Raw genomic sequence first — 12,822 nt, 5'->3', positions numbered from 1 at the left:
CCTTGACCTGGGAGCTCTGGAATTTGGCTACAATATTTGTAGGAGTTTTCTTTTGGGGATCACTTTCAGGAGGTGATCAGTGAATTCTTTCAATATATACTTTACCCTCTGGTTCTAGAATATCAGGGCAGTTTTCCTTGATAATTTCTTGAAAGATGATGTCTAGGCTCTTTTTTTAATCATGGTTTTTAGGTAGTCCAATAATTTTTAAATTATCTCTCCTAAATCTATTTTCCATTTCAGTTGTTTTTCCAATGAAATATTTCACATTGTCTGCTATTTTTTCATTCCTTTGATTTTGTTTTATAATTTCTTGATTTTTCAAAGTCATTAGCTTCTATCTGTTCCATTTTAATCTTTAAGGAATTATTTTCTTCAGTGAGCATTTGGACCTCCTTTTCCATCTGACTGAGTCTATTGTTTAAGGTATTTTTTTGCTTGTTGACTTTTTGGATCTCTTTTGCCATTTGGGGTAGTCTATTTTTTAACGTATTATTTTCTTCAGCATTTTTTGGGTCCCCTTTAGCAAGCAGTTGACTTATTTTTCATAATTTTCTTGCATCACTCTCATTTCTCTTCCCAATTTATTCCTCTATTTCTCTTGCTTGATTTTCAAAATCCTTTTTGAGCTCTTTCATGGCCTGAGACCAATTCATATTTTTCTTGGAGACTTTGGATGTAGAAGCTTTGACTTTATTGTCTTCTTCTGTTTGTATATTTTGGTTTTCCTTGTCACCAAAGTAAGATTCTATAGTCTGATTCTTTTTCTGGGTTTTGCTCATTTCCCCAGCAATTTATTTGACTTTTGAGCTCTTTGTCAAGGTAGTTCTCTGTTCTAGTGAGGAAGTGTACTGTTAGCTGCTTGATTGCCCCCACAATCTGTGAGCATAGAGCTCCAGAAACAGTCACTGCCTCTGCCCCTGCTGCTACTGTTGTTGCTACCCCTGCTACTGACAATGCTGCTACAGGCTCCTCCACCCCCTCTACCACCCTGGGACTGAGACCAAACCACTCTATTCTCTCATACAGGTCCCACATGTTTTTTCAGCTGACCTTCCAATTTGTCCTTGGTCTTTTGGGGTTGTGAAGTCTGGAAACCACCACAAGTGCCAGAGATTTAGTTCCCCCAAGACCTGTTCAGGTCCTGTCTGTGCTGGTATAGCCCATGCTACACTGTGCTCTGCTCCCAGCCCAGTACCATTGATGCTTCCTGTCGACCTTCCAGGCAGTCTTAGGCTGGAGATTTTCTTCACTCAGTCATTCTGTAGGTTCTTCAGCTCCAGAATTTGTTTAGAGTCATTTTTCACAGGTATTTTGCTGAGCTTGGGGGGAAGAGCACTGGGAAATCTCTGCTTCTACTCTGCCATCTTGGCTTCACCCCCCTCTAAGGTCCCTTCTACCTCTAGATATATGACCCTATGATGTCTCCTTGACTCTCTATAGCACATTGAACTTTGCAGGGCACTTGTAGGTTACAAATACAATTGTTAGTCTTCCTCCTCCACATTCCTGTAGTCACTATTTGTATTTTATTCAGTCTGCATCCATGAGTTCAATAGTATAGGGAGTTCCTGAGAAGGAAAATCCATTCACCAATGCAGATCTGTACCTCTTCTTTAACTTATAGTCTTAAAAAGTTTCCTGGGACAGTGAAATAGTTAATGACTCATGGTCACATATATAGTATGTAGCAAAGGCAAGACTTGAACCCAACCAGGTCTCCTAGGTTCCAACATCTGTCTTTGTACTACAGTATCTGTATATATGTAGTCTTTGTCTGTTTTCTCCTCCAGTAGATTATGAGCTCTCCAAGATCAGGGACTATCTTGTCAAAAGTGTGTGACACACAGCAGGTGCTTACGATGTGCTTATTGACTGGCTGACTACATTACCCTGCTGCTTGGCTAATAAAAGTCTCTTTGCAAAACTTAAGAGTTGACCTTTTCAATGTTTACCGTTCCCCAATGGTACAGCTGCTTTGCTACTGTCTCAGAAGCCTTATGAAGGACTGGCTCTTCAAGGACACAACCCTCCCCATTCTTCTTTGCATTGTTATCTGAGAGGGTTGCTCTTGAAGTTAATAACGCAAATGCATTCATCTTCAATAACCATCCTCGCAAAGAAAAAAAAGAAACAGCAACAAAAAAAAATTGCCTCTATAGTCAAAACTACAAATTTGGGTCCTAATCAATATTGGCCCTTTATGGGCTGTCTATAAAGAGCCCTGGAGATGTAGCATTGCTTGATTGCCTGGGAATAAAGATTGATCAGTCCAATATATTCTTCTCTATGGATTCTAGGCTGATTCACATACTGTCTGCAAGCTGATTTCCCATACACTATCCTTCTTCAAAATTATATCATCAATATCTCTTCCCCTCTGTGTTCCTGGAAGGCCTTGAAGGAGAGTGTGACCCCTGCAAATAGAGTTTGGAAGGGGTTACAGGTAATGTCTCAAATTTGACTTTGCCTCAGGATTCAAGTTAGGTCTTTTTTTTTCTTCCAAGCTCCTTGAGGTCATAGCAGAGCATATTTTATTTCTTCCCTCTGGAGTGTAGGGATTTATTTTGTTTTATTTTCTTGGTGTGAGAGTGTGTGTGTGTGTGTGCGTGTGCGCGTGTGCATATATATATTTAGTTACAGTGACAAGGAATCCTAGGATTACTTGTTTAGAGCAGATAAGGGACTTCAGAGGCCATCTCCTCCAACCCTCCTATTTTACAAATAAAGAAACTGAGGTCCCAGAGAGAGAAAATGAGTGGCCCGAGTTTTAACAGGTGCTATGTATAGAGCCTGGGTGTAAACCCAGACCCTGTGACTCCAAATCTAGGGCTTATTCCACTACTCAAATAACAGTAAGGAAGGAAGAAAAAAGAAAACTGATGATCTTGGTGCAATATTACATATATATATATATATATATATATATATATATATGTATACACACACACACACACACACACACACACACACACATCTCTTAAGCTTTCCATACTTCTCTTCCTTTAAGATAAGGGTCAGGCTACCCTGGGCAATGTTTTGGGGATTAGCCTGTTTGAAGATAATTCAACCTGTGTTTAGCAATTACTCCATTTAGTCCTATGCTAAACTTGGATTTGGTAATAGATGTACCAAAGATGATGAAAATGGAAAGTCAACTGAGTTCCTGACCTTGGGAATGTTATAGACTAGGCAGGGATACTACTTTAATATATGGTATAATGAGAGAGCAAAACAGGGAGGTGCAAATGAGGGGTCCTCAATATTCAGGAGTTGTTTGAGGGAGAGGAGAGATAGCAATAGAGACAGAGAGAAGGGGAAGGAGAGGGAAAGAGTGAGGAAGGTGAAGAGAGAGAGAAAGAAACAGAGAAAAAAAGAGGGAGAGGAAAGAGGAGGTAAGATGAAGGAGGAGAGGTGAAGGCAGACAGATAAAAGAGGAGGGAAGGGGAAAGAGGAAGTAAGATGAAGAGAAAGACAGATGAGGAGAGTGAATGATGGAAGAAGATGAAGAAAGACAGAAAGAGAAGCAAAGGGAGGGAGAAAGAATTAGGAAGATGAAAAGAAAGACAATAGAAGAGGAAAAGGGAAAGAGGGAGAAAGATGAAAAGAAAGAGACAGAGACAGAAAAAAGAGGAGAGGCGGAGAAAGAGTGAAGACAATAGAGACAGAGAGACAGAGAATTTCTCAGAATGCACTAAAGTTCTTCTTTAGTCATTTTTCGGTTGTGTCTAACTCTTTGTGAAACTACTTGGCATTTTCTTGGCAAAGGTATTGGAGTGGTTTGTCATTTCCTTCTCCAGTTCATTTTATAGATGAGGAAACTGAGGCCAAGAGGGTTAAGTGACCTACCCAGGGTCACATAGTCAGTAAGTATCTGAGAATGAATTTGAACGTGGGTCTTTATGACTCCAGACCCAGCACTCTATGCCACCTAGCTGCTTTACTAAAGTCCTTAGTAGAATCTTCATTCCCTGTACTTGGTGATAGAAGACCTAGATTCAAGTCTTGCCTCTGAAACATACTGGTTGTGTCACCCTGGCCAGGTTACTTAACCTCTCAGTATCACTTTCTTCATCTGTAAATTGGGGGTAAAAAGACTGCCGTGATTTATCTCCCAGGGTTTTTTTGAGGAAAGTACTTTATCTTACGCTCTCCTTACCTGAGAGCAGCTAGGTGGCATACAGTGGATAGGGTGTTGGCCCTGGACTAAGAAGACTCCTCTTCCTGAGTTCAAATCTAGCCTCAGATATTTACTAGTTCTGTGACCCTGGGCAAGTCACTTATTGCTGTTTGTCTCACTTTTCTCATCTGTAAAATGGGCTAGAGAAGGAAATGGCAAACCAGTCTAGTATCTTTGCCAAGAAAACCCCAAATGGGGTCACAAAGAGTCGGACTTGACTGAAAATAACTGAACAACCAAATCATATACCTGGTGTCTTTTCAGCATTACATTATCATTGTGGAGGTTAGAAGACTTCCAATTTCATTGGTATAGAGAATTCTGAATAAGGATACCCCCTCAGTTAATGAAGAGTCACATTTATGTAATTTATAATCTCTGGGAGATCCCTAGGGCACTTAGAGGTTCAGTCGCTAAGTCAATATCACATAATGTGCATCTCAGTCAGGATCTGAATCTATACCTTCCTGGTTTCAGGTTCACCTCTCTCTATACTGTGTCATCCTGCCTTTCCTTATTTTTATGAAATAAAAAATAAAACAGTAAGAACATTAATAATCACATAAAATTATTATTGACTTTCTTAATAAAGTAACTATTAACAATAATTGTTCATTATAATATTATTATTAGTGTACACAGTATGCTATATCCAATGCATTAGCTGAGACTTATGACTTTAGAAGTCCTTAATTGAATCACAGGCATTTTAAAGAACTTCATATCATGTAATTCACATGTCTTCACTTTGTGGAAGCTACATGATCTATGAACAGAGTGCTAGACTTTAAGACTGATACTTCCTAGCTAGGTGACCCTGGGCAAGTCATTTAACTTCTTCCAGTCTGTTTCCTCATCTATAAAATATAGAAAATAATGAAGGAAACACATATTTTCAAAGTGTTGTTGGAATCTTCAAACAGTATAAATACATGCAATCATTTTTAAGTCCTTACAAAATGTCAACTATTATCATTGGGAATGTGGGTGCCTACTTGCATAATTAGAGACACATTCTTCTACCAATGAATTCATAGTTCTGGGCCAAAAAAATGATCATCTTCTAGATCACCCTTGTTATTGTTGGGCTGATGCTGATGCCTTCAAGAAGCTTTTGGTTTCCATGGTTTCAGAGTCCAAGCCCCCAAATGGCTAGATTTTATCAAAACCAAAAAGGAAAAATGTACTTAATCCAGTGCTTTTAAAATGATGGGTAAATGACTTCTGTGTTAATTGAAGGTAAAAAGGAACAGTGGTCTGATGTTGCCCCCATGGAAAGAGGGCTGGATTTGGAAGCAGAGGATCTGCAGCCAAGTCTTGGTTCTGTCTCTTACTACCTATGCCTATGTAGCTTTGGACAAATGACTTAGCCTCTCTGGGCCCCAGTTTCCTCATTTGTACAATGAAGGGGTATACTAGATAATCTCTAAGACCCCCTTTAGCTTAAAATCCCTGATCTTGCTATGAAATCTCTTGTATCCAGTGGTGGTGAGCTATATCCAAGGTTATCTTCAGATCTTAGACACACTCTTCTAGCTCTCTGATAAATAAGAGAGAAAAAATCAAAGAAAGAGGAAAAGGAACCATATGCACAAAAATACTTAGAGCATCTCTTTTTGTGGTGGAAAAAACTGGAAACTTAAGGGGTATCTATCACTAATTAATAAGGGAGAGAGAATTAAAAAGGGAAAAAAGAATTTTACATGATAATTTTGTCGCATATCTAAAAGAAATAGCAAATTGCACATAGCAGATTTGGAGTTTCATGCACAATCATCTTTTTATTATGTTATGTCATGGAAATGTTTTTATTCCATAAATTAAAGATAAATTTTTCTAAACAAAGGGGAATCTGGGAAGATTTGTCTGAACTGATACAGAGAGAAATGAGCAAAACATGAAAATAATTCCTACAATACAATACTGTAAAAGAAAATTTTGAAAGACTTAGGCATTCTAATCAGTGTGTTAATTAATCATGGTTCCCAAGGATTAATGATGAAGAAAGGTACACATCTCCTGAAAGAAAGATTAGAAACTTAAGATGCTTAATGAGATATATACATTTTTGAAGATACCCAATGTGAGAATTGATTCTGCTGGAAATGATGAATATTTACTAGGATGGGGTGTGTGTTTCTTTTTTCTTTTTTCTCCATAAGAACAGTGAGAGATTGGATGTGAGAGGGAAAGGAAATAATTCTTAATGTTTGAGAAAAAATTCAATGGAAAAAAGCTAAGGAAGGGGGAAAAATATTTCAGCACTACCTTCAATACTGGTCATATGAAATAACAAGAGGGCATTATGAGAATATGTCCAGCTCAGAGAGAGGACACAAGAGAAATGCCATTCATTTACCAGACAGCTCATCTCCCTTTGGACTTTTCCTGGAGGATGCGACATTACAGCATACTCCATCTAGAAAGCCAACATCTGTTTCAGTAAAGAAGAGGCTAGATTTTAAAGGCATGACATTAACATTGATTTATTTAATCATAAAGATAAAGGAGAATAAAATGCAGCAAACCCCCTTGGAGTGGAGTGATCAGAATATATGGCCATGGAGGGGAAGCGTGGCTAGTGAAGCATTGAATGTAAAATATTGTTTGATGAAGTGGGAAGAGAGCAAGAGAGCAGCCTGCCAGGGAAGGGGTTAGGGGAGAGGTGGGAGTCAGGAGAAGGAGAAGTAATCACCAAAATAAAATGAGTGAAATGTTTATGGATCTACTTGAATTTTGATTCATGTCTGTTTTATGGCTTTCATTTTGAAAATGGTGGTGTGGGGGAAATAGCTGGTGCCGTCTTGAGAAGATGGCAGCTCCCCTGAGCCTCCCTAAGGACGAAGAAAGAGAGAAATGTTCTCCTTTCATTGTTCTCCCAAGGATGCAGGAGTGATGGATGGGTGGCATTTTCATCTGCATATTTCGCATCTTCTTTGTGATAATGCATGTTAATGTCAGAGTCAGGAGAGGAGCATTGGGGATCAGGCCCTCCATCTTCTATGACTCCTGGCATCATAGCCTGTGGAACATCAATATCTTATTAAGGGTCAAGGCATGATGGATAGAGCCAGGGTTCAATTTCTTGGCTTTTGTATCATCCCTCCCCTTCTTAAAACCAAACCTAACAAAATAATAATAAATGATCCAAAGTATAAGTCATGGGCTTCAACTTCATCTTCTGTGCTGATTATATGCATGAAGCATGTCTATTTGGTAAATAGCAAGTACTGATTTAGCACCTCTTCAAAACAGAGCTCAGAGCACTGGGAGAACAGACAGAGTTTAGTTAGCAAACAGCCCTTCTGACCAGGCTAGTCAAGTCAAATCGACAGACATTTTTGTTAAGTACCTACCATGGGGTGCTGTGCTAAGTGCTAGAAATATAAAGAAAGGCAAACACTAATCTCTCCTCTCAAGGACCCCATAGTCCAATGGGGGAGATATCCTGCAAACAACTGTACAAACAATCTCCATACCAGATAAATTGGACTCAATCAACAGAGGGAAAGCACTAGAATTAAGAGGAATCAGGAAAGGCTTCTTGGAGAAGGAGGGGTTTTTGCTGGGATTTGAGGGAAATCAAGAGGCAGAGAGGGGAGGGAAAACATTCTAGGTATAGGGGACACTCAGTGAAAATGATCATTGGGACATGGAACATCTTGCTCAAGAAGCACCAAGGAAGCCAGAATCACTGGACTGCAGAGTAAATGGAGGGGAATAATGTATGAGACTGGAGATGTAGGAAGGAGCCAGATTATGAAGAATTTTTGAAGGCTAAATAAATTTCTATTTGAACCTGGAAGTGATGGGAAATCACTGAAGTTGATTGAGTAGAGGGGTGACATAGTCACATTTATACTTTAGGAAAGTCACATTGGTAACTGAGTGGAGGATGGATTGTAATAAGGAGAGACTTGTGGTAGGGAGACCAACCAGTGGGCTATTGCAGTAGGATCCAGATGTCAGGTGATGAGGACTGGACCAAAAACAACAGCTAACATTTTTATAGCACGGTGATGTTTGTAAAGCACTTTTTACATACTGTCTCATTTGAGAGCCCCCTTGGGACTCAGGATATAGGAAAAGGAATACCCAAAGGATAAGTGGCGATATTATAGGATAGGGACTCCTACCTCCATGACATTGCACAAGCTATTGCCCATAGGTGCAATGCTCTGCCTCCTCATCTTTCTTTCTTTGAAACCCTACTCCCATTCACAGTACCTCAAGTGCCACATCCAATATTAGGGTTTTCCTGACCAATTATTAGTATTCTCCACCGTTCCCCCCAATTTTTTTTGCATTTACTTATCTATGTATATATTGTTTTTACCCATAGACTGCAAGTTCTTTGAGGGAAGAACTTTTAATTTCCCTCTGTGACCATTCCCACAACTTGGACTCACAAGTTGGGGTCTTTATATAGAAGCTTGCTACTCTTTACCTCAGGGATTTAGGAGTAATTTATGAAGATTTCTAATTCTGTCACTCATGAGCCCCCACCAATACACTTCCCACTAAAATCAGTCACTTAGACTTAAGTAACTTTAATAATTATTGCAAAATTGAATCCACTATATCTTTCTCCCAGAGCCTTCCCTTTTTCCTTCTGTTGTCAAGGGTACCATCATTCTCTCTAGTCACTCAGGCTCACACCAAGAATGAGTTCAATTTTGAACACGTTGAGTTGTAGATGTATACAGGAGATCCAGTGGGCGATGTTCAGCAGAAGTTGTTGATGTGAAACTGCAGGCCAAGAGAGTGGTTAGGGCTGAATAAATAGATCTGGGAATCAAGTGATAATTGAACCAATGAAAGCTTGCCTCTTTCTATATTTCCAGTATTCTTACATTAAACTCTATAAACTTCTTGAACCCTACAATCCAGGGACAATAACCTCCTGTTCCTCAACAAGAGATTCCAACACTTCACTCCATGACTTTTCAATGGATGCCCTCCATGTCTGGGATATGCTCCATTTTCTCTTTGGCTCCAGGCTTCCTTGGATTCCTTTCAAATTTAACTATTCAAACTTTTGAAAGAGGTTTTTCCTTCCTCAGCAAACCCTCTTCCCTGCTAGTATATTCTCTATGAGATAATCTGTCATTAACATTGTGTATATCTTGTATGTGAGCAGCCCTGGAAAGGGTTTGGCCACACATCAGAGGTACTAGTTCTCCCTAAACTTCCCATACACCCCAGGGCTGCTCATCTCCCTTTGGTGTCCACCTGGCATCCAACTTTCATCCAGGGCTCCAAGAAGCTTTAGCATATACAGTGGCCATACCTTAGTAAAACCATCTCAGCAGATGGGCTAAACCAAATTGAGGGCAACCACCTCAGACCCATTGATGAGTCACAGGAATATCTACCTGGGAGTATGTAAAGACTTCCTCCAGCAGCATGGGCAGTTGAGAACCACAGCTGAAGCAGGAACTCTATAGTGCTTAGAGCTTGATCAGACAACAAAGATGCCAAAGTCATCCACCTCATTCGGGGCTCTTGACTTTTGATTTGATGGACTCTGGAAAAGAAAGTGAGGCTGACTTTGTGCAACTCTGTCTCACCCAAATCCAATTGATGTGCAAGACGTGACCTAGTGATATCATTGTTTTTCTTCACTGTTGTCTCCTTCTTTAGGATGAAAGTTGACTTTACACAAGGATTGTGATTTTACTGTTCTTTTCTTAGCACGGTATCTAGAACCTAGAAAGTGGCTCAATAAATACTTATTGCCTGACCAACATGGAAGCAATTCATAAGAAGTAGAATAGTTGTGATGATCTACATTGATGTGTCATGGACCCATGATCACTAGCTTAGAGGGTCCCTTATTTTCTGGCAGAGACATGTCGAGAGAACAAATCTATCATACCTGTCTCAGGGAGGAAAGGTTTAATCAGGTGTTCAGTCAGGAACGTCTTTGAAAAGAGGAGTCCTGTACTTAGAAAGTTGAGTGCTCTGTTCCACCAGCAATGTGTTACAGCACAGTTGGAGAGGAGGTGGCAATCTGTGTTAATAGAGTTCTCATGGGGAACGTACTTCACCAATGAAATAAATCACAGGTGCAGACCTATCTCTAGATCTGCCTATCTCCCATGGTTATTAGGAGGAAAACACTTTTTAAGCTCTAGAAGTTGGAGATTGTTTGATGATGATGATGATGAAGAAGACAGAGGTTACAGCTTATTATCAAGGGCAATTTTACAAATGCTATAAAGACATCAGCCATATGGTGTATAATCTAAAAATAAGTGAGCCAGTCATGGTGCAAGGAATAGCAGATGGATAGCCCAAGTGAGGCATTGGTACCAATGTTAGAAGACTTAGAGCAGGGATGGAGAACCTGTGGTTTCAGGGTCACATGTATCCCTCTAGGTCCTCAAGAGTGGTCCTTTAACTGACTCTAAACTTCAGAAAAAATCCCCTTAATAAAAGTTTGGATTCAGTCAAAGGGCCGCAGATTCCCCACCCGTAACTTAGAGGAAGGCCTCCAAAATACTGGATGTACCACTTTTAGAGGATGTAGGGGAAGATATGTTCATGAGTCATACAAGATAGGCAGATATGCTTGGTAGAGACCTTACCTTTGAAAGCAGTGGTGGTTGTGGTGATAGTGGTGGATTGGTAATGGTGACAGAGTGGGCCGTGATAGTGATGGTGATAGGGCTGGACTGGTGATGGTGATAATGATGTGATTGTGATGGTGGAGGTAGGAGTAATAGTAGTAGTAGTAGTAGTAACTTAAACAGCATAAGGAGGAAAAGGCAAAATGGAAGGGGGGGTAGTCACTCATAATTATATAGCACTTTAAATTATCCAAAGTATTTTTACATATATCATCTCCTTTGACCCTAATGGTATCCCTTCTTCTAGGTTTATTACTGTCATTTTGTAGATAAATAAACTGAGGTGCATAGAGAAGTGCCTTACCCATGGCCAAAGAGCTGGTGTGTGTCAGACATAGCACTGTACCCCAGGTCTTTGTAAGTTCACATTCAGCTCTCTGTAGTGCCTACTTGAGGCATGATCAAAGGGTATACTGGCATAATTGAATGGCCTTACTCCAGCTATATTTCACATTGCATCTCAGTCATCTTCTAACCAGCCACCACACCAATGCATCTGCTGAAACACTGGTCTTTCAAAAACCATGCCCTGGGGAATTGAACCACTCAACTTTAGAAATTATACTTGAGGTCATTACTGTCTTGACTGGTATACTTTTGAGCAAAGACTTACATGACTATGTATGACTCTATATGTGTATGTATGTACGTATATACCTGTTCCCAGCCATGCTTCACATTCAAGTTACTGTGGTCATCTTCTTTTTATCTGCCTCCCTCTCCCACTCTACTTTCTACTTTTTCCATTGGGAACCATAATGTTACATAATAATGTATGTCTCTCAGTTGTCTTTTGGGTTCACTCACCATGGCTGTGACTTCCCTTCCCAAATCAAACACTAATCCCTGGTTACCTGGTTACTTCTCCCCTCCCCTCCCCTCCCCTCCCCTCCCCTCCCCTCCCCTCCCCTCCCCTCCCCTCCCCTCCCTTCCCCTCCTCTCCTCTCTTCTCCTCTCCTCTCCTCTCCTGTCCTCTCCCCTCCCCAACCCTCTCCTCTCTTCTCCCCTCCTCTCCTCTTCTCTCCTCTTTCTTCTCCCTTCCATTCCCCTCTCCTCCCCTCTCCTATCCACTCTTCTCCTCTCCTTGCCTTTCTTCTCCTCCCCTCCCATTCTTTCCCTCTCCCTTCCCCCCTCCCCTCTCATTTCACCTGTCTTAATATAAGCTCCTTGAAGGCGTTGTCTCACTTTTGTGTTTAGCGTAGCATCTGGCAAGTTAGTACATGCTTTTTTGTTGTTTATTCATTTTTTCACTCATTTCCTGCCTCATTGTTAGTAGCACCTACTTAACAAGAGCCTTGGTCCTCCATTTCCCCCCTTTTAAAGGATTTCTCTCTTCACAAAACCTGTGGTAACTGGTGGATTCTCTTATTCCAAAGAAAAGCTTCCAATGGATGTGGAATCTGGGTTACCCTTGGTCCTGGAGGGAATTCTGGCACTGAGCCAGGTAACCTTCTCCAGCCCTTATTCCCCATCTTACCAGGAGCCTACATGTAATCAATTTCAAATCATTAATTGGACAAAAGAATTCTCAATCACTGCTTCCCTAGGGTAGCCAAGATTTAATTTGCCAGAGACTTGTTTGTGCAGGCAATTTCTGTTTCACAAAGAGGAATATTTAGTGCTGTTGTAAAATTAATTGGGTGTGTTCAGCACCAACCCCCACAATGGTAAAAGGGCTTCAAGAGTGCAAATGACTAGTGTTTATTAATCACGTACCCTTAATAACACTTGGCTTTTGAGAGAGGCACCCGAGTCCCTGCCAAGTGTCATGTTATTTCCTATCTATTAAGCAAGAGATTATGGCTCAAAAAAATATTGACCTTGCCCAGGAGCAACAGAAGAGATCTAAATGCTAGGAGTTTTTGTTTTTTCATTTTTTTAGCCAAAGCTCAATCCCTCCTTATCTTGTTTTGTTTTCTGCTTTATCATTAACCCTGTACTCTCAATAGGCTTCAGTCCTGAATGATGAAATGTCTGAGCCTTATTCAGTCAGTTGTGTAATTTAGAAAT

General features: G+C 40.4%; 1 long non-coding RNA gene across 1 annotated transcript; it reads right to left on the bottom strand.

Annotated features, from left to right (window-relative positions):
- Window positions 1-8,710: 8,710 nt before the first annotated feature.
- Window positions 8,711-10,808, bottom strand: LOC140499387 (uncharacterized). Its single transcript, XR_011965426.1, has 3 exons — window positions 10,771-10,808; window positions 9,556-9,707; window positions 8,711-8,929 (listed from the first exon to the last, which is right to left on the bottom strand). It is a non-coding gene; the product is annotated as an uncharacterized lncRNA (long non-coding RNA).
- Window positions 10,809-12,822: the final 2,014 nt, after the last annotated feature.

This window comes from Notamacropus eugenii, chromosome 4 (genome assembly GCF_028372415.1).
Source record: "Notamacropus eugenii isolate mMacEug1 chromosome 4, mMacEug1.pri_v2, whole genome shotgun sequence".
In the NCBI taxonomy this organism is placed as follows: domain Eukaryota; kingdom Metazoa; phylum Chordata; class Mammalia; order Diprotodontia; family Macropodidae; genus Notamacropus; species Notamacropus eugenii.
This window is presented reverse-complemented; position numbering and strand designations above follow the sequence as displayed.